General features: G+C 45.3%; 1 long non-coding RNA gene across 1 annotated transcript; it reads left to right on the top strand.

The window, feature by feature from the left end:
- Positions 1 to 4,537: 4,537 nt before the first annotated feature.
- LOC140702013 (uncharacterized) lies at positions 4,538 to 18,549 on the top strand. The gene is made up of 3 exons (XR_012081056.2): positions 4,538 to 4,963; positions 5,398 to 5,523; positions 15,285 to 18,549. It is a non-coding gene; the product is annotated as an uncharacterized LOC140702013 (long non-coding RNA).
- Positions 18,550 to 20,730: the final 2,181 nt, after the last annotated feature.

The following is a 20,730-nucleotide window of genomic DNA, read 5'->3' as shown; positions in this document are numbered from 1 at the left end:
CGGTTGGTCCCTCCCTCGTGTCACTCAAGCCGCGAAGCCCGCCTTCTCTATAAAGTGCTGTTTCTCGTAGGCGGGGATCCAGGCTGGAGTAGAGCGGGGTGCGGTGGGGGCGACATGGGGGGGGAACAATTCACCCCAGTTTCTCATCTGCGCTCATTCCCTCGCCATCCTCAAGGGAGTTAGTTCATCATGTTCTGGTCCCGCCCAGAGTAGTTCCGAACCGCTCCCCTTCCCACCCCCCCATTTGTTTCGACTCCAAACCGGTTGCTCGGGCTTCATCGCCCTGAAGTTTGGGGGTGGCAAAGCCACGCTGCCCTCCCCGGCGCCTTTCCCCGTGGGAGGAACGCGTCCTGCCCAAACGAGAACAACCATTTGTCCTCCACATTTTCAGCATTTTTGGGGGAGGAAAAATATTTTTCGGGTCGACACCTCCCAGAAACTTCCAGGTTGAGAGACTCTGAGAACGGCTGAGAGATTCTGAGAACGGTCGTTATTTTTTTTAAAAAAGTAACTTTTCCAAACTCACGAAACTTTTCATCAGTTGTAAAACAGCGCCACCCCACTCTGATTCTTTGCGCGGCGGCTGTCTGTGACACCTGCGCTGCTGTTAGCTTTGATGTTGTCCTTTCAGGACGTGCACCGCCTTGGGTCTTTTGAAGAAGAAAGATTAAAATAAAAATAAATGTAACCGTACAGGTTTCTGCCCCAGACACCTTGCAGCATCCGAAGCTAGCGTGATAAGTCTGCTTCCTTGAAGAAATTCAAGGAGTGGCCCACAAATGTTGGTTCAGAAGTGATCCTTCCTGCAATAATTTGGGATTAAAATGTATCAAGGGAGAGTGAAATGCTAGTTTCTGCCAAAGCTAATGAGTGGAACAGAGGCTGCCTCTGCTTTGGCTCCATATGTGCTAAATAATAGCAGCAGCAACAATAACCAGGTGCTGTCAAGTCAATTCTGATTTACGGAGATCCTTTCTAGGGTTTTCCAGATTGAGAGTATTCAAAAGAGATGTACCAATCTCTTCTTTTTTTGGGGGGGGGGGTTGTTCTGGATCCACACAGCTTGCCCAAGGCTACATAAGCTGGTTCTTCCTCCTGGAGGCATAGTGGGGAATCAAGCTGACAACTTCAGGCTCTGCCACCAGGCGCCCAACTGACTGAGCTATGCAGCCAAGAGCTGTGCAGTAAAACCGTTGTTTTCTTTTTTCCTGCCAGGTAAATTGTCCTAAAGAGCAACACGGATGAGTGAATAACACCTACCCGGCACCACAGAAGAGGGTCTAAAACCCCCGAACAAAAGGGTGAAAGAAGAGTGTAACATGGTGTCAGGTTCTTGTTACTCTTGATTAGTTTTGTTGTTGTTTAGTCGTTAAGTCATGTCCGACTCTTCGTGACCCCATGGACCAGAGCAGGCCAGGCCCTCCTGTCTTCCACTGCCTCCTGGAGTTTGGTCAAATTCATGTTGGTCGCTTCAGTGACCCTGTCCAACCATCTTGTCCTCTGTCGTCCCCTTCTCCCCTTGCCTTCACACTTTCCCAACATCAAGGTCTTTTCTAGGGAGTCTTCTCTTCTCATGAGATGGCCAAAGTATTGGAGCCTCAGCTTCAGGACCTGTCCTTCCAGTGAGCACTCAGGGTTGATTTCCTTCAGAACGGATAGGTTTGTTCTCTTTGCAGTCCAGGTGACTCTCAAGACCCTCCTCTAGCACCACAATTCAAAAGCATCAATTCTTCGGCTGTCAGCCTTCTTTATGGTCCAGCTCTCACTTCCATACATCACTACAGGAAAAACCATAGCTTTGACTATTCGGACTTTTGTTGGTTGGTTCACCTGCTCCCAAATAGGGCTGTGGGTGAGGTTTTCTGTGGTGATGACAGATATATGGGGTTGTGACATTAAAAGTGAGAAACCCCCCTACTCCATTTCCATTTTCTCTAACTTTTTAAAAACATATTTTCCTAACTGACGCGGTGCCATTCTAAATCCCCTTTCTAGTCATGCTCTTGTCTGAGATCAGCTTTAGCTACCAGTAGAGGGAGATACAAGAGCAGCTAAGCATCGTTGATCCATCATTACTGAAATTTTATTCCCCTGTTATGTCATCTTTGCCCATTGAAGCATTTGGGAGAACTAGAAAGCTCGCCTTGTTTGTAAATTCTTAGTAACACCTTCAGTAAAAGTATTATTCAATCTAGGAAAAAAAAATATTGTGTTAACTTTTCAACCACCACTTCCATTGAAACTTGTCTCCCCAGCTGAAAAGCTGGGAATGAGGAACAATTTCCTGAGAATTTAACCGATGTGCAACTGTTGGTCATGGATGTTCTAGGCTAAGTTAGTCAACTTGCAATGCTTAACTGCAATTATCTCTCTGTGTGTGCACATGATGTGCTTTCAAGTTGAAACTGACTTATAGCAACCCTAGGGCTTTTAAGGTAAGTGAGATATTTAAGGAGTGATTTTACCAGTTCCACTCACTCCCTTCCCTGATGTGTGTCCTTGGCTGAGTGGGGATTTGAACCCAGGTCTCCTGAGTCCTTGTCCTATCTCTCTCTAGCTGTGGCTAAAGCTTAGTTTAGAATATAATGATTTTATTACTCAAATCAGAAACCAGTTTCTATGGACTGATCACACGGCTACTTTTTTTCCTCTAATTTGCTTTTCTGATTCTCTGATTAGACTGCTGAATGAAGGAAAAATATTTCAGCAATAGATAATGACCCTCTTGTTTACTCCCTATCCCCCATCATCATTATTTTAATGTTCATTGAACTTCGTATGCCTGTTCCACAGTTCATCTCGTTTAGAGACCATATTGGGAAGAGGCTGTGTTTATCCCTAGGAATAAAACCAAAGTTGAAATCCATAGGTGGACAATACCTTTCTTAGGATTGATTGTAAATGCACAAAACGTGCAAGGTTGTGAGTTTTTTAGAACTCCTAATCAGGCTAGAAGTTAAAACATTTGGGAAGGAGGCAAAAAAACAAAGGCAAGGAGGTTCAAATGTTTGGTTGGGTGTTTCAAACTTTGGAGAACTACAGTCAAACTCAGTCATATTTTGGAATGTAGGGTCTAAGTGCTCTCTTTAGATAATGAAACACAGCAACCAAGTATGGTCACTTAAAGGTAAAGGTAAAGGTTCCCCTTGGCATTTTTATTCCAGTCATGTCCGACTCTAGGGGGCGGTGCTCATCCTGTTTTCAAGCCATAGAGCCAGCGTTTGTCCGCAGACAATCTTCCGTGGTCACGTGGCCAGCGTGACTAGGGAAACACCGTTTTACCTTCCCACTGGTACCTATTTATCTACTCGCATTTGCATGCTTTTGAACTGCTAGGTTGGCGAGGAGCTGGGACAAAGCAACGGGAGCTCACTCCGTCACGTGGATTCAATCTTACGACTGCTGGTCTTCTGACCCTGCAGCACAGAGGCTTCTGCGGTTTAGCCCACAGTGCCACCATGTCCCTGTCCCATCATGGTCACTTACATACCAACAAAAGAGCATTTTGAAAGAGCACGCAGATTTCCAATCCATTTATGCTGTTATATGCATATATGATGTAGAAACAATGAGTGTTGTTTGCTGAGAAACTCAATTCGTCTCACCAGAGTAGTGACACCAGCTGTGAAAACTGTGGTCAACCTCTGCCAGTTGCTGAATCTGATAATGGGCTATTTCAACACCTATGTGTCTTTCTCTCAGGGATGGGGAAAGGTATGGCTCTCCAGATACTATTATGCTTTAGCTCCCACCATCCTGATGACTAGCCATGCTGGCTGGGGATTGGTGAGACCTGTGTCTGGTACCATCTAGAGGACCACATGTTCCTGACACCTGTTTAAAGCATACTTCAATTGGACAGCTCTTCAAGTACAGTGGTACTTCGCAAGACAAACGCTTTGCCGGACAAAAAACTCGCAAGACAAAAGCATTTTGCGATCGTGTTGGTGACTTGCAAGACGACTTCTTCTATGGCCGTGCTTTGCAAGACAATTCCCCCCCCCGCAAGACCAATGCCTTGCAAGACGAAAATAATTTGTTCGCCTTGCGAGGTTTCCCATAGGAATGCATTGCAAGATGAAAACCGCTTTTCGCAAGATGAAAATTTTCGCAGAATGAATTACTTTCGTCTTGTGAGGCACCACTGTACAGGGCGACAATGAGGGAAGTGCTTTTAAAATAAGATCACATGGTAAGGCCAGTCCTACCATTAGGCAGAGGGAGGTAGTTTCCTTAGGCAGCATATGCTGGGAGATGGCAGGAAGATTTTGGAGGAAAGGCTGTGCGCCTCATGGACTGTCTTATGGCCAAGCTTTTTGCCTTCAAATGGACTTGAGAACCCTGCCCGATCCACCAGTGCTGGAAAAAGATTCAACTGCCAGTCCCAATGACTTTTGAGCATGGAACAGGAGGAAGTGCCATCTTATTCAGTGTGAAGGGTATAACTCAGTGATGGATCATCTGCTTTGCAGGCAGGAAGTTGTATATTCAGTTCCATTGTCTCCAGGCAGAGATAAAAAAGAACTCTGCTTGAAGCCCTAGAGAGCCACTGTTGGCCAACATTGACAATTTTGGGTTTGATCAATCAACGTTTGTCCGAGAGTAAGACCAATCCCCAAGCTACTAGTCTCCTCAGGCAGCAAAACGCCTTGGGTCACCTCGACATGGGCCTGCTTTGAAATCTCAGCTGCGCCACAGCAGATATTCATCTTCATAGGATGGCAAACGCGGCACAAGTTCTTCTTCTCCAGCAAAAAAAGCTGCCTCCTCTCAACACGGTGATTGCGTGCGGTCGGGAGAGCAGGAAGCGCTGATCTCTTGTGACAGCTGTTCCTGAGGCAGGCTGCGCTACGGATCGTCATCCGGCAAGGGATGGGAGGAGGTGATACTTAAATGCCCCACAACCCAGCCGGCCGGCAGAAGTGTTGGAATTTAGCACGCAAGGATTGGGATCAAGAGCCCGGTGAGTGGCATCTCGCTTCTGCCTGACCCCTTAGCCTCCAAGCAGGACCCAAACAGGAGGGCGAGGAGAGAAAGTGCCAAAACATACAGGGAACGACTGGGGGGAAATTGAGGTGGACATTCCACCAAGAGGAGCGACGTGCTCTGTTCCACGCATCACAGTGAACTGGAAAGATGTCTTTAGTAGGCAGCCAGTGAGACAGAAATACTAATTGCACTTATTTAATCCCAAGACAATAACCTATACAGTTAGTATTTAGGATTGGTACACGTTCCACGAAAGATGATTTTGTGATCGCCAACAACCGGGTGCTGTGCAGGCAAGTTCCAGAGAAAAACCCACAGCTGAGTAACAAGGGCTGCTCTCTTCTCTTCCTCCTCTTATTCTCTCTCTGCTATGGTCAGCTAACCAGCTCTGTCTCATTCTTCCTCAAGCCTTAATCAAATACCTTGACAAAACCAGCCAAGGTGGAAACACATCAGCAACCTAACCTGCCACTGTTCCGTGCTATGATCTTCCGCCTCAGGCATCTGACTCCAGGTTACTTCCGCCTGCTACAGGTAAGATCTACTTTTTCTACCCTATCAAGCCTCAGAAGCATATTCTTTTTTTCCCCCCCATCAAGTCTTGCAGGAAACTAACCCTGAAGTAGCGTAATGAGTTGCGCGTCGTGTGTGTCACATTTGAGAAAACTAGAGAAAGAGCTGCTATGATCACAACCACGACCACCACTCTCTGGACAGTGTTTGGACAGTGAACGCTAATTTCACCCAAAGTATCCGAATTTTTTTTTTAGTCAGTTGCAGCTGATTAGGACGCAGGAATCTTTTAGAGCAGAGAGAGACCAAATAGGGAGATAGCAGCTTCACAATTAGAAGCAGAGCTTCCTCCTATTTTTCCTATCGTAGCTCTGCAAATGTTAAATTGCCTTTTTCTTTTTCTGGTGACTGGTCATGAGGAGATAAGTTTCATTTCCAAACTTGCTGTGCAGATGTGAACACAATGTGTATTAGCAGGAACAACACGGTCTCGCCCGCTTGCAAAGCTATCAGCTCCTCAAATCTCAGTTTTATGGTGGTTTATTCAGACCTCTCTCTGACTTCTCATCCCATCCTTGGAAGACATTGTTTTTCAATTATTGTAAGCGAACCTGTATATATTTAATTTTTGCATCAAAAATGGTATGTGTTTTGCCCACCTTTTTAATGCGTACCAGCTCAAATTTCAGTAGGCATTACTACAATTAATTGGGGTGTGTCTGTACATGCCTACCAAATTTTTCTGTAGTAGTCATTTTGAACTAGTCATGTTTGCTAACTACATGGAGTTTGGCATGTATTTTATTCTTCCAAATGTCATGGCAAGACTCACACAATGCGCTGTGTCTCACACGGACTCTCTGAAAATACTTCTGTTGAGAACTTAAAATCTTAACAGGACATGCAACAATGGGCTCAGGTTAAAGGAAGCCAGATTTCGGTTGAACATCAGGAAAAACTTCCTGTTAGAGCAATGCGACAATGGAACCAGTTACTCAGGAGCAGTGGAACCAGTTACCTTGGTGAGTGCTCCAACACTGGAGGCATTCAAGAAAAAACTTACAGTAGTAATCACCTGGCAGATATGCTTTGATTGCATTCCTGCATTGAGCAGGGGGGTTGGACTTGATGGCCTTGTAGGCCCCTTCCAACTTCACTTTTCTAGGATTCTATGAAATCTAATGAAATCTTTTCCGTCCCAAGGAGGCAGCTATCAATCAGTCATCATCTCAGCCTCCAGTATCAAAAGCCTGCCTGATACACTAGTGCATTTAGCCAGTGCATTTCAGTGCCAGGAGTTCCCCAAGATTTAGGCAGTGTTCTTTCTTAACTCCAACCATGATCTTTGGTATTCACTGATGGTCTCATGTCCAAGTACTAACCCAGCCCGACCCTGCTTAGCTTCTGAAACCAGAAGGGTTTGGGTGCATTCTGGGTGGTATGATGTGTCTCTCCATCATAAAGGAAAGAAGTGTGGGCTTCAAAGTGCTGGTTTTAACCTACAAAGTCCTAAATGGCTTGGGTCCAATCTCTCCTAAGGGTTGTGTCTCCCTTTATGAGCCTGTTAAGATCCTCCCTTGAGGATCCACAGGCATACTTGGTGGGGACGTGGGAGAGGGTTTTCTCTGTTGCTGCTCCAAGACTCTGGAACTACCTCCCACTGAAGGCCAGGCTGGCCCCATTTTTCTCTTCAGGCAGACTTTCCCTTAGTAATTGAGGAGGGTTTTAAATTGAGTGTTATGCATTATTGCTTTGAATCTGTTTTTGGTGTGGATGTTATTTACCATTTTTAGTGTGCCATCTGTTTGATTCTTTTAAATATTTGTATACTTACTGCTTTTAGCTTTTAAATCTTGCATTTTAATGATGTAAGCCACCTTGGGTCCTTTTTAAGGAGAAAGATGGGGTATAAATGAATGAATGAATGAATGAATGAATGAATGAATGAATGAATGAATGAATGAATGAATGAATGAATGATGTTGCAAGCAGAAGATTCTTCTTGATAGTAGGATGAATACATAAGTGCGTTTGACAGATTCTATATTCTGCAAATGTACTGGACAATATTTTTATTTCGCACTTTCAGATCCCTTGTCTAGCATCCATGGAATTATTCCATTTTAACATGACCACATAAGATGGAGTATATGGCTTTCGTGATAACTGGAAAGAGAGGAGAAACAGTGTGGTATATTATACAGAGTGACAGGCTGGCTTAGGTTCAAATTCTCATTCAGTAAGGTGGCATACTGGGCATCCCACAGCCAACCCCAAACTCTGAGCCCAGCTCACTTCACAGAGCTGCTGTGAATGTGAAATGAACACATGTGTGAACCGCAAAACTGGGGAGTGAGGACAACATTTGAACTCTAGATTTTGTTAGATTATAGCTATTGGCTATGCTGCCTCTGAAAAGTTGGGAAAAGTATGAAGGCAAGAGGAGAAGGGCACAACAGAGGATGAGATGGTTGGACAGAGTCATCGAAGAGACCAACATGAATTTCACCAAACTCTGGGAGGCAGTGGAAGACGGGAGGGCCTGGCATGCTCTGGTCCATGGGGTCATGAAGAGTCAGACACAACTTACTGTCTAAACAACAACATCCTGCTGCCTCTGACAAATGGGAGTTACGGGCTAATACTATCAGGAGCATCCCACACTTTTGTTTTAAATCCACCCCAAGCAATTCAGAGGAAAGATGGAATTTAAAAAATACTGATGCTTTTGTTGTTGTTGTTTAGTCATGTCCAACTCTTCATGACGCCATGGACCAGAGCATGCCAAGGCACTGATGCTTATATATTCTTACATTTTTAAAAACAGGAAAATTTTCCAAAGAGAAAGATAATCTTTAGTATAAAGGAAAAGGATTATGATTGATGGTATACGCCTAAAGTAAGGACAGTCAGACAACAGATTATGCACACTCCCACTCAAAACATGGGCACACCAATGCACCTTTTTTTCTACCTTAACTGCCACTCCAAGTAGACAGCAAAGCATAATCCCATCAGCTACCCCACTGCTTATGAAACACTCCATAAATATTATATTATGAAATAAAACAGGCTTTGATAGTGCCAACATCTGCATACAGAAAATGTGCACTGCAGTCCTGTTTATAGTTACACAATCTTTACTAGTCTATCCCAATTGATCCAGATTTGAGGGAAGAAAGCTGTGTCGTGTTTAATGGGCTCGGTCCTATATAAGTTGAGATTCTTCCTGTTTAGATAATCAAACATTAGAGCCCACCTCTTGTGTTTACCTGGGATGGAAGTTAAGGTACAAGAAGAATGCATCGGTGTGCCTTTCTTATGAGAAGAGAGGTCTCAATCTGTAGTCTGTGTTACATACAGCACTGATGTTACCTGTCTGTCATGGGTTTGGAGGGAAAGTTCCATCCTATGGGGAGTGGAAGGCGGGACATCAGGAGGAGGGGCTGTACTGTATAAATATGTGAAGCGTGTGTGGTGAGAGAGATATGCTGAGAGACACTGGGATGTGACGAAGCAGCAGCTGGGAAGAAGAAGCTGTTGTGGGAGTCTGTGTGTCAGACAGGGTACTACTGTGTGTCAGAGTACCAACCTGATAGGTTCAGGTGTCTGTTGGTTAGCCAGAACTGATAGGTTCAGGGTCTGTGCTTTAAGTTAAGGGTTCTGGGTGAACCAAACTGTATGCTTGTAAGAGTGAGAATAAGCCACGTTACTTTATTTTATTCACCTGATTGTTTATTTTTCCCTGTGTGTATTTAAAATAAACCTTATTCTTTTTATTGTTTAAAAATCCATCCCTGGTCTGTGTGACTTCTTACAGGGAATGGTTGGTGGCAGCTTAGTAAACGTGTGGCAGATCCCAGTAGGTCTGGGTTTGTCACATTGATTGGTGTCCAGCGTGTGGGATACGACTGGTCCAGTTGTCCAGCGGTCCAGCAAAGCCTTGGCAAGTGTGCCCAGAGCAAGGGGGGTCTAGTCAGGGACAGTCTGAGGCGCGTAGGTAATCTTCTAGGTGTACCTCACGGGGAGGTGCGCTAGTAGAAGAACGTGCCAACTGGGGAGACTTAGATTAAGGTGCTCTGAGGTAGCCTAGTTTTGGCGGGAAAAAGCTGAGGCAAAACTGCGTAGTAACAGTGATCTAGCTTGCCAGCTGAGAGGCCCAGCAGAGGGGGGTAGGCTCTGACTCGATACTGTTACAAGTTAGTGCTGAAGAACAGCAGCAATTTCTATAGGAAAGCTGGTTCTGAGGCAAGAAGGAAAAAGTGGTCGTTTTATTTTGAGGCTTGACTTTTTAAAGCAGCCTGTTCTGAGGGGGGATTATGCCCTTGACTCGAAGCCAGATAGCAGACATGAGTGAAGTGAAAGACCCCCAGATTGACCAAGGTTCTGAGGATGAGTTTGGCTCAGTGCAGGGTGACAGCACAGGAGAGCAGAACCCAGAACTTAGAAAATTGCTCATAGCCCAACAGCATGAACTGAGGATGAGGCAATTTGAAATGGAGGAAAGGGAAAGAGAAGAAAGGGAAAGGGAGAAACAGCGGCAATTTGAATTAGAGAGAGAGAGAGAGAGAATGGAGAGGGAAGAAAGAATGGAGAGAGAGAAAATTGCTCTGGAAAAAGAAAGAATGGCGTTTGAATTAAGAAAATTGGAAATAATGAACCAGAACAATAATAACAATAGGGATTCTGAGGGAGGCCAATTGTCTAAGGCTGACCTGAAGAAATTCCCTGTGTACCACAAGGGAGATTGTCCTGAGGTGTTCTTTTCCTTAGTGGAAAGAGCGTTTGTGGACTTCTCAGTGAGGGAAACTGAGAAGATGACCATCATGCGATCTTTAATCAGTGGTAGCCTGGCTGAGGTTTATGCCGAGATGCCTGAGGAACTGATGAAAGATTTTGCAGAGTTTAAAAAGCTGGTGTTTGCCAGACATGGGATAAATGCAGAACAGCTGAGACAAAGATTCAGGTCCCTCACCAAAAAGCCAGAACAGACTTTTACCCAAGTGGGGGCCCAATTGGTGAGGCTGCTTGAGAAATGGCTATCGCAGGAGGGAATAGAGACCTATGAGCAGCTTAAAGACTTGATAGCACTGGAACAGTTCTATTCAGTCCTGCATGGGGAATTGAAATTCCAGGTGAGGGAAAGGAAACCGAAATCTGTGGCAGCAGCCGCAGAGATCGCAGATTTTATTTCCCAAATAAGAAAGCCCTTGGGTGAGGGGAAATCTGTAGGTAAACCCAAAGAAACCTACAGCAAGTACTCTCAGGGACCAGGGAAAAGCCAGCAAGGGGGAGGGGCCCATGGTGAAGGGAAGCCCTCAGACATGAAACCAAGACCTCAGATTTTGGAGGGAAAACCAAAACAAGATGAGAGAGAATCAAAATACACCAGAAAATGTTATTTCTGTCAGGGAAAGGGTCATCTAATCTCAGAGTGTGAGAAATTAAAGCAGCTAAAAGGAATGGTGCCTCAGAATTCTAGTGGAACCAAGCCAAAAGCTGTGTTCTGTGTCCAGAAAGAGCAAGGCTCAGTGTCACTGAGGGAGCCTGTTGCCATGGCTACTCAGTCTGGAACAGCTACCTCTGCTGATCAGGCTGAGGAAAATGGTCCTCTTATAGAGGTAAAGCGCTGCTTGCTGATAAAAACAGATTCTCAGTTGTTTGAGATAGCCGGGGTGGACGTGGGAATACTTGACCGTCAGTATAGGGGGCTGCGGGACACTTGTTCCCAGGTAACCCTGTGCCATCCAGATATTATTCCCAGGGAGTTTATAATCCCAAATGAGAGCATAAAGGTGGCAGGGATTGAGGGGCAGGTAATCTCTCTGCCAGTAGCAGAGGTACCTGTCAACTTTCAAGGCTGGAGGGGAGATTGGCGGCTAGGGATTTCATCGACTCTGCCAGCAGCCGTGCTCGTGGGAAATGACCTGGCTGAACATGTGAAACGGGTGCTAGTGATTACACGCTCACAAGCCACCACAAGGACAGTTCAGGGGGGTAATGATGAGCCAGAGACGGAAGCAGAGGGGAGTTCAGAAGCTGTGGTGGAAACCTTAACCACAGACAGCAGATTTGGACAGGAGCAAAAGGCAGACGCCACTCTCCAAAAGTGTTTTGAACAGGTGACTGACGCCCAGCTAACACCTGAAACCCCAGTGAGATTTCTGGAGAAAAAGGGGATTTTATATAGAGAGACCCTGAGGAATATCTCAAAAGGGGGAGATGGGATCAGAAGTCAGCTGGTGGTACCTGAAAAGTATCGCCCCATGATCTTACAAAGGGGTCACTCTGACATGTTTGCTGCACACTTAGGGGTGAACAAAACACAGCAGAGAATCACACAGAATTTCTACTGGCCTGACATAGGGAAGCAGATCAGGGAGTTCTGTAAGCAATGTGATGTGTGTCAAAGGCAGGGGAATAACCGCGACAGGACAAAAGCAAAGTTGTGCCCTTTGCCTGTGATTGACACTCCGTTCAAATGCATAGGGGTGGATATTGTGGGACCTTTGCCCAAGGCCACAAAGAGGGGGAACAGGTTCATTCTAACAATTGTGGACCATGCCACAAGGTATCCTGAAGCCATACCCTTGACTAACATTGAAACTAACACAGTGGCCGATGCTTTGGTGGGGTATATGTCCAGGATGGGATTTGCCTCAGAGATAATCACAGATTTGGGCGCATCGTTCACATCAAAGCTCATGAAACGCTTATGGCAAATCTGTGGAATTAAGCACAAGGAAACCACTGCCTATCATCCTGAAAGTAATGGGTTAACTGAGAAGTTCAATGGGACTCTAATGCGCATGATTAGGGCTTACTTGGCAGAGAATCCAAACAATTGGGACCAGAAGCTGCAATCCCTTTTGTTTGCTTATCGATCAGTGCCACAAGCCAGTACCGGGTTCAGTCCATTTGAACTTTTATTTGGGAGAAGGGTGAAAGGGCCCCTTGATTTGATCAAACAAAATTGGGAGCAGATCACCCAGGATGACCCACAAGACGTTGTGACATACATAGACACCTTGATGAATGACCTAAGGAGAAATCTAGAGCTGGCAGCAGAAAACCTGCAAGCTCAGAAGGTCAGACAGAAAACATGGTATGACCACAAAGCTAGAGAGAGGCACTTTGACCCAGGGGAGGAAGTGCTTTGGCTTAGGCCCTGCAGAGAGAATAAACTGCAGCTCAAATGGGCAGGACCATATAGGGTCATTTCCAAGATGTCAGACCTGAACTACCTAATAGAGCAGGAGGAGAACCAGGCAAGGAGGGTGGTTCATGTGAATGCCCTAAAACCCTACTACAGAGGGGAACAGAGGGTTTTATTCGCGATAAAAGCAGCTGAGAGTGAGGAAGCTGAATTGCCCTTCTGGGAGGGTAGAGGGGAAGTAAAATACAACCCAGAGGAGGTAAAGATCAGTCCTGCACTCACCCAAGACCAGCAGCAAGAACTAAAAATGCTGCTTAGTAAATATCAACAGGTGTTTTCCAACAAGCCGGGGATAGTGAAGGGAGTGATGCATCGGATCCACACAGGGGATGCACCCCCGCAGGCAGTATCCCCATACCGAGTAACGGGACCCTATAGGGACAAGGTGCGGAAGGAGCTGGACGAGATGCTTAGGGAGAACATAATCGTCCCCTCTTCTAGTCCTTGGTCCTCTCCGATAGTCCTTGTGGACAAGCCTGATGGGAGCATTAGGTTTTGTGTTGATTACAGGAAATTAAACCGTGTAACCACTCCTGATGCCTACCCAATGCCCAGGCTAGACAACCTGATTGAAACCATAGGGGGTTGTCGGTTCATCTCATCATTGGACCTGGTAAAGGGATATTGGCAATTAAGAATTGATCCCAGGGATCAAGAAAAGACTGCCTTTTGCAGCCCTTTTGGTCTTTATGAGTTTCGAGTCCTGAGCTTTGGTCTCAGAAATGCACCAGCCACATTCCAAAGGCTGATGGACCAGACCTTGGCAGGGCTCAGTGACTTTACAGTGGCCTATATTGACGACATAGGGATCTTCAGTAATACCTGGGAAGATCACCTGATACACCTGGAATTAGTGCTGCAGAGGTTAAGTGCAGCAGGGCTAACAGTAAAGGCCAGCAAGTGTCAGCTGGGTAGCTCAGAAATAAAATACTTGGGTCACATGGTAGGGGGAGGAATGATAAAACCCCTAGAGGCCAAAATAGAAGCAGTTCGTGATTGGCCTAGACCCAACACCAAGAAAAAAGTCAAATCATTTCTTGGGTTGGTGGGCTACTACAGAAAGTTCATCCCGAGGTTTAGCGAGATTGCGGCTCCGCTGACCGATCTGACGAGGAAGAAGGCTGATGACCGCATCCCGTGGACCAGCGACTGTGAGGCGGCGTTCCAGAGGTTGAAGGAGGCGTTAATCAACTATCCAGTCCTGCGGGCTCCAGACTTCGACCGGGAGTTCATTATCTACACCGACGCGTCTAACAGCGGGGTAGGAGCAGTTCTGTGCCAGGAGGATGAGAATGGTGACCAGCATCCAGTGTCCTACCTGAGTAGGAAACTCCAAAAAGGTGAGAGACATTTGGCAACCGTGGAGAAGGAGTGTTTGGCCATAGTCTACGCGATCCAGAAGGCCAAGCCTTACATCTGGGGAAGACATTTTGTTTTGTGTACTGACCATTCACCACTGCAATGGTTAAAGACAATGAAAACCCACAATAGCAAACTTATGAGGTGGGCTTTAAACCTACAGGACTATGACTTTGAAGTGAAGGTGGTCAGAGGGTCAGTGAACTGTGTTGCTGACGCCTTGTCAAGAAGACCTGAAGATTGAAGACGGCGAAAGAAACCTGGACTATATGTGTATATAATGATGACAAAAGTTAAATGTACCTGGTTTTGAATTTGGTTTGTATGAATAAAGGTAAATGGATGTATTGTATATATGGTAAATGTTTAAATGCCTATTTGCTATGATTAACTTAGAATGTAAGTATGAGTAAGTATAATATGGTATGTATAACTGTTGTTGTGTGTTTTATCCAGGTTGTTTTTTGGGAAAAAGCACCTTAGCTTTCCCCCTACAAAACAACTTATAAAGAGGGGAGGTGTTACATACAGCACTGATGTTACCTGTCTGTCATGGGTTTGGAGGGAAAGTTCCATCCTATGGGGAGTGGAAGGCGGGACATCAGGAGGAGGGGCTGTACTGTATAAATATGTGAAGCGTGTGTGGAGAGTTTATGAGACGCTGAGAGACACTGGGATGTGACGAAGCAGCAGCTGGGAAGAAGAAGCTGTTGTGGGAGTCTGTGTGTCAGACAGGGTACTACTGTGTGTCAGAGTACCAACCTGATAGGTTCAGGTGTCTGTTGGTTAGCCAGAACTGATAGGTTCAGGGTCTGTGCTTTAAGTTAAGGGTTCTGGGTGAACCAAACTGTATGCTTGTAAGAGTGAGAATAAGCCACGTTACTTTATTTTATTCACCTGATTGTTTATTTTTCCCTGTGTGTATTTAAAATAAACCTTATTCTTTTTATTGTTTAAAAATCCATCCCTGGTCTGTGTGACTTCTTACAGGGAATGGTTGGTGGCAGCTTAGTAAACGTGTGGCAGATCCCAGTAGGTCTGGGTTTGTCACAGTCTGAATGAAGGTTGTACAGTTTCAACCACAAATGTTTGCTTGAAACCAAACATGTTTTCCTCTCTCTCTCGTGGATATGCTTTCCCCTCCATCTCAAACGCTGAGCCTGCTTTCAGCATTCTAAAGCTCTGCCTTTCTTTTGCATTCACATAGATGCAGCTGGCCAACGGGCCCGAGTCAGAACCTCAAGACAGGCTAGTGAATCAGTTGGCGTTGCTATTAGCCATCATGGGGTTAAGCCTCTCTTACTACAGTGCCCGGCAAATGAGTGAAGAGATCAAAGCACAGCCGGAACCCTGATGCTTGCCTGGTAGGCAGAAGTGACCCAGAATGAAAAAGACTTCAGCAACAGACAGAGACGAGGCAAGACTGAAGATGAGGATGTTCAACCTGCAGCACAAGCAATATCCTTCAGGTGCACTTGTTGGACCTTTCGTGTTACAATCAGCATCCTTACCCCTTCTAGTCCTGTAAAGGAAGGGTTAGTGCCGGTTGCCTTTCCAGTGTTGCTAGCTCTGTTTTCCTTGATCCTCGCTAAAACAAAAGGATACACCCCAATATTTTCCGGTATGCATTGTTCTAGTTTGGGAGGGCTGCTACCATGGCTTCTGGGGTTTCCACCTCTCTTGGCTCAATCTTCCTCTAAAATCCTTAGCTGGATTTAGGCTAGCATGCCTGTGGAGAGGGCAGCTTAAGGCTACTCGGTTTGCAGGGCTGCCTTGGCATATACACAGCCCTTTCTTTGCTTGGCAGGTTCAGATTATTTCCAGGTAATGGACTTGCAAACTTTCATAACATAAAACATACGGAAGCATTGAGTCCTTTTATTGCAGGGATCAGGAAAGGACTAACATTGGAAGGGAGGGTGGACTAGTGTCTTTTGCAGAGCTGGTTCCACATTAAGAGAGAAATTGATTGATTGATTGATTGATTGATTAAATTTATACCCCACCCATCTAGACTGAAGTCTACTCTGGGTGGCTAACAATAATGCATAAAGGTAAAAACAATATAATAAGATAAAAACATAAGTAATAATATAATTCAAGATAGCAAAAGTAATTAGGTGATGACAGGAGGGAAAGCCTTCCTAAAGAGCCAGGTCTTAGGTTTGCTCTTAAAAACACCCAACGAGGGAGCCAGACAGATCTCTGGAGGCAGACTGTTCCAGAGATGAGGGGCCACTACTGAGAAGGCCCAGTTTCTTGTTCTTTCTCTCCAGGCCTCCCTCGGTGTTAGGTCCCTCAGTTGCCCGTTTTGGCTAAAATGAGTGATTCGGGTAGATCTAGGTGGGAGAAGGAGTTCCCCTAGATATTGAGGTCCTAAACCTTTTAGGGCTTTATATGTCATCATTAACACCTTGTAATCAATGCGGAAACGAACGGGCAGCCAATGTAAGGCAGCCAGAGTGGGGGAAATAGGCTGATATTTTCTCACCCCAGTGAGAATGGGGAGCATTCACTTTTAGACCAAATAGTCGCAAAGTATTCCAAACTCTGGTATCGAGGGCCAGACCTCAAGACCCCCCACTTCCAAGAAATCATTAAACTTAGGATGTTGTGTTAGGCTGAATTTCATTCATCCTAAAACATTTTGCTGCCCGAGTTGAATCCGATGTCAACTTTTGCAACAGGGTAGATCTGCCACTGTGCCTGATGGTAGCAGGACAGTTTAGATGATGATGGTTCAGGAAGAATGAAGGGGCTGGTACTGGTTTCCCCTTGTGGCTGCCATGCTTGCTTCCTGTTGGCCGATCGTACAGCCCACCCTGCTGAAACTGGTCTACCAAGCCCAGTATTTGTCTGTATCGGCTAGCCTTGGCTCTCCAGGCTGTATGAGAGATAGGAATCTAATCTTTCCCACTTCTGCCTGCCTAGTAATGTTGGGACTTGAACTTAGAACTTTTCACACGCACAGTGTGAAAAATGTAGTTACACCCATGTGAAAGCTATTCCCTTGACTAATCAACGTACAAGAAAGAGGAAGAGCCTATGGGCTTCACTGACTATAGATTGGCCCAAAAGGAAAATGACATTTCCTCTAAATGCAGAGTATGAAAAACTGAACTGTATTGATAACATTTTATTGCAGGCAGAAACCACTTCATTGGGCCAGGACAGATGGTCTGCCTAAGTAGCATCTTTTTAAGAAGCAATAAGTAATGCACACCTCTTGCAAGTTGCTGACTTGCAATATCAGCCTTCCATGGGCAGAATTCAGGACACTCAGATTGGCCCCAAGTTGGCCTCAATGTAGGCTATACCACTGGACTGAATTTGCTGACGTTGCTCACTAGAGATGTTTCCAGAGGGCAAGTTGGAATTCTCCAGCTATAGTTGGGATTGCAGTTCCCATTGTCCTTGGGAAACATAAACCTGGTGCAATCTCAGCAACACCTGAAGGGCCACACGGAAGACACCGTGTGTAGAATAAAATTTAGTTTGGCCCCCATGTTACAGAGGGGGAATTTAAAACAGGGTCTAAATATAGGAAGACAAGTGTATGGTTTTAAGTGATCTCCCTCACCCAAAGGGGGAGTTTCTGAAGCCCAGAACACACCTTGTTTCTCCTCTGTTCGGGAAAAGAAAATGAGAGGGATGCAAAAAGAGAGAGATCAAACTGTGCCGCATTGAAAAGCACGTCATTTCATGAGAGCACGTTGTACTACTCCATGTGCCAGGAACTCCCTCCCACCCTTATTCATCAGAAGCAGTGCATCATGGGAAGCTAGCTGGAAGATGCTGCCAGACAGTGTTACATAACCAAACATGTGGCCAGACAGCAAGTGACCTAAATCATGCCTTTAAACCAGCAATTAGATGGGAAAGGGAAGGCGGAGGGAGGGGGGAGTGATGTCTAGACTTCTCCCATTTTAAAAACGTGCCTCTGGTCCGAAAGAGAATGCAAGGAAGAGACAGGTGTATGCGACCCTTCATACAGCACAGGTGGGCAAAGGACAGCCAGCATTTTATTTTTAAATCCATGTCGTGGTGAAATTTATAGCAACCCTTGAGAGATTTTTTTTTTGTTTTGGCTGGCTTACAGAATGAAAATAGAGGGGTGCTCTTGTACCAGGTCAGATTTCTCTGTCCATTTAGCCCAGTTTGATGTACTCTGACCGGCAGCAGCTCTCTGGGGTCTCCAGCAAGTTTTATGTTATCACCTGCTCCCTGATCCTGCAATGCCAAGGGGGTAAACCTTGGCATTTCTGCTTATACAAAGCTGGCGTTCTAGTAGCGGACTAAAGAGCCTCCTCATGCTTTCAAAGCAAACTCTGCCCTCCTGACAATCTGGATTAGGCTTCTGCTAGGAAAGGGTAGGTTTTGGAAGAAAATGTTAGCCGGATTCTGCTTTCTCTCTCACCACAGTAATGACAGGAAGGAATATCCTGCGGTTACAATAAATTTGTTTCAAAATATTCTGCCTTGGTCTTTCTTCTTAGCCAGATACAGCTGTCTGGCACAAGACAAATACTGATGTTGTTCATTAAAATGTGGCTGAATTCTATTCTCATAAGCAAACGGAATTCAGCTCTTACTCACCAAATGTAAGACACGTCAATGGCCTAACAGTCATGCCAGACATTCTGCATTCGGTAAACAAGGTTGAGAAAAAGGTATCAGTCAGGTTGTGTATATGACTGCTGAATTGTACCTGTGATGAATTCCATTTCCTTTCATCTCACAGTTCCCCCTTTCAAAAGTAAATATTTGCCCCTTGGACAAAACTGTCCTTGCACAAATGAACACAGCTACCTCTTGTAAAGCTATTCTTGATTGGACAAGAAATGCCTGGTAACTGCTCTAACTCAAAGGAGTGGGCAGGATGAGGGCCTCTCTGTCTTAATCCTTTGCCCATCTTGGGCCCCATCCCCATAATTCAAAAGCAAATTGATTCAAACCAGAACAATATACAGAACTTTTAAAAATGTTTGGTTGCAGCAAAATCTAGATTCTTCCTGCAGAGTTACATATTTTGCTCAGTGGAGAATGCAAGGGGGCCTGCATTTAGACATGCTCCTCTTCTACAGGCTCAGGCACGTTGCACAAGATGTGCTTTCTCCACCCATGAAAGAATTGACAGCTATATTATGATGCTTTGAACACCTTAGAAGTACCTTCAGTTCAAAGGGAAGTGGGGCTTTTTTCACGTTCCTTACATAAAGCAGGTAACTGGCTTGTACGTATGTTGTCAGGGTTATCTCTTTGATCTTATAAAACAATGGTTGGAATTTGGTCACAAATGACAGGCAGTAGAATAGCCATGGGGATGAAAGTCCATCATCTACAATGCAGCATAAGCCACACTGGAGGCAGATAGCCACACTCCCACTGTAATAGGGCAAGACTGATTCACAAGGCAGAGAGCGCACCTTGGTAATTTTTTCATAGTCCTGATGTCCGATTTCAGTTTGACACCCTTGTCGATGTATCAGAAACACACTGCATTGGGAGGGGGAGAAGCAAACACATTCAAACACTGCTTTGGCCAGAGCATTCATGTTGCTGCTTTCCAGGTTATCTGAATGTGTTTAAAACAGTGGAGAAGAAAACAGAAACAGGACGGTCTTTGTTCCAAAGTTAACAGGACGAAGGAGAGATTGGTGAACAATGGCAGTGCTGTGAGCTGGTTGGAACGTTGCACAAAAGTCTGATTCACCAGACACTCATTCCTGTTTTGTGTGTGTTTGTGTGTGTGCACATGCATGTGCTGATGCACCTGACACCAGAAACTCATTCTCCTGCCTTGCAAATACAAGAGAGAGAGACTGTCTGTCTTTCTTTCTTTCCCCCGATGGCTGAGTCTTCACCATCATGAACATTGAAAGAGCATTCTCCATAGCCAGGACTACATAATTAGAAATAAAAGGCACATTTTAGCAGCACACAATGTACTTGATGCTTAGGGGCACAGGCCAGGGCTAGCATGCCGCCTGATTCTTTCCACCCCTCAAACAGCTGAGAGAGAGGCAGTAGCAGTGATTCAGAGCTCCCATCTCTCTTCTTCCAGAGCCTTTGTAAAGAGGCTTAATCTCTGCTGATACATGGCAAATGGATGTGCTTGCTTCAGCAGCTGTCAGCGCTGAATATGTTATACCATGTGTCCTACTGACAGCAGCATAGGATTAACTGCATTGGCAAGATGCCGATCATTTGGAATACGGATGGACAACCTTTGGCTCTCCAAGACTTTTGATCTGCAACTCCCATCAACCTCAACAGACATGACCAATGGCAAGGGATGGTGGAAGTGGTAGTCCAAAACACTCAGAGCACCAGTGATTTCCCAGCTGTGATTTAGAGGGTTAGGATAACTCTCCTATCCTTCAGGTATAACAAGATACATCCGCCTATGCAAGACAAAGGAAAACAGCCAGTTCTCTCAACAGGACAGCAGTAGGATTTTTCCAAATGATCGAAAGAGTGGATATGAACTATATTCAAGAGGGGAGCAACTGGAAGTTTGTGCAATCGTATTTCTTTTTAAATTAGAACCTCAAAGACCCACCAAACGCAGGCAGGTACAAATGATTTAGAATGGGAGAGCTAGAAGCAAAAATTCTGGTTAAGGGCATGGAGACAGTTATCTTCTGCAACCT

The sequence above is a fragment of the Pogona vitticeps genome, chromosome 9 (genome assembly GCF_051106095.1).
Source record: "Pogona vitticeps strain Pit_001003342236 chromosome 9, PviZW2.1, whole genome shotgun sequence".
NCBI lineage: Eukaryota > Metazoa > Chordata > Lepidosauria > Squamata > Agamidae > Pogona > Pogona vitticeps.
Note: the sequence above shows the minus strand (reverse complement) of the source record. Positions and strands in the feature narration are given on the sequence as shown.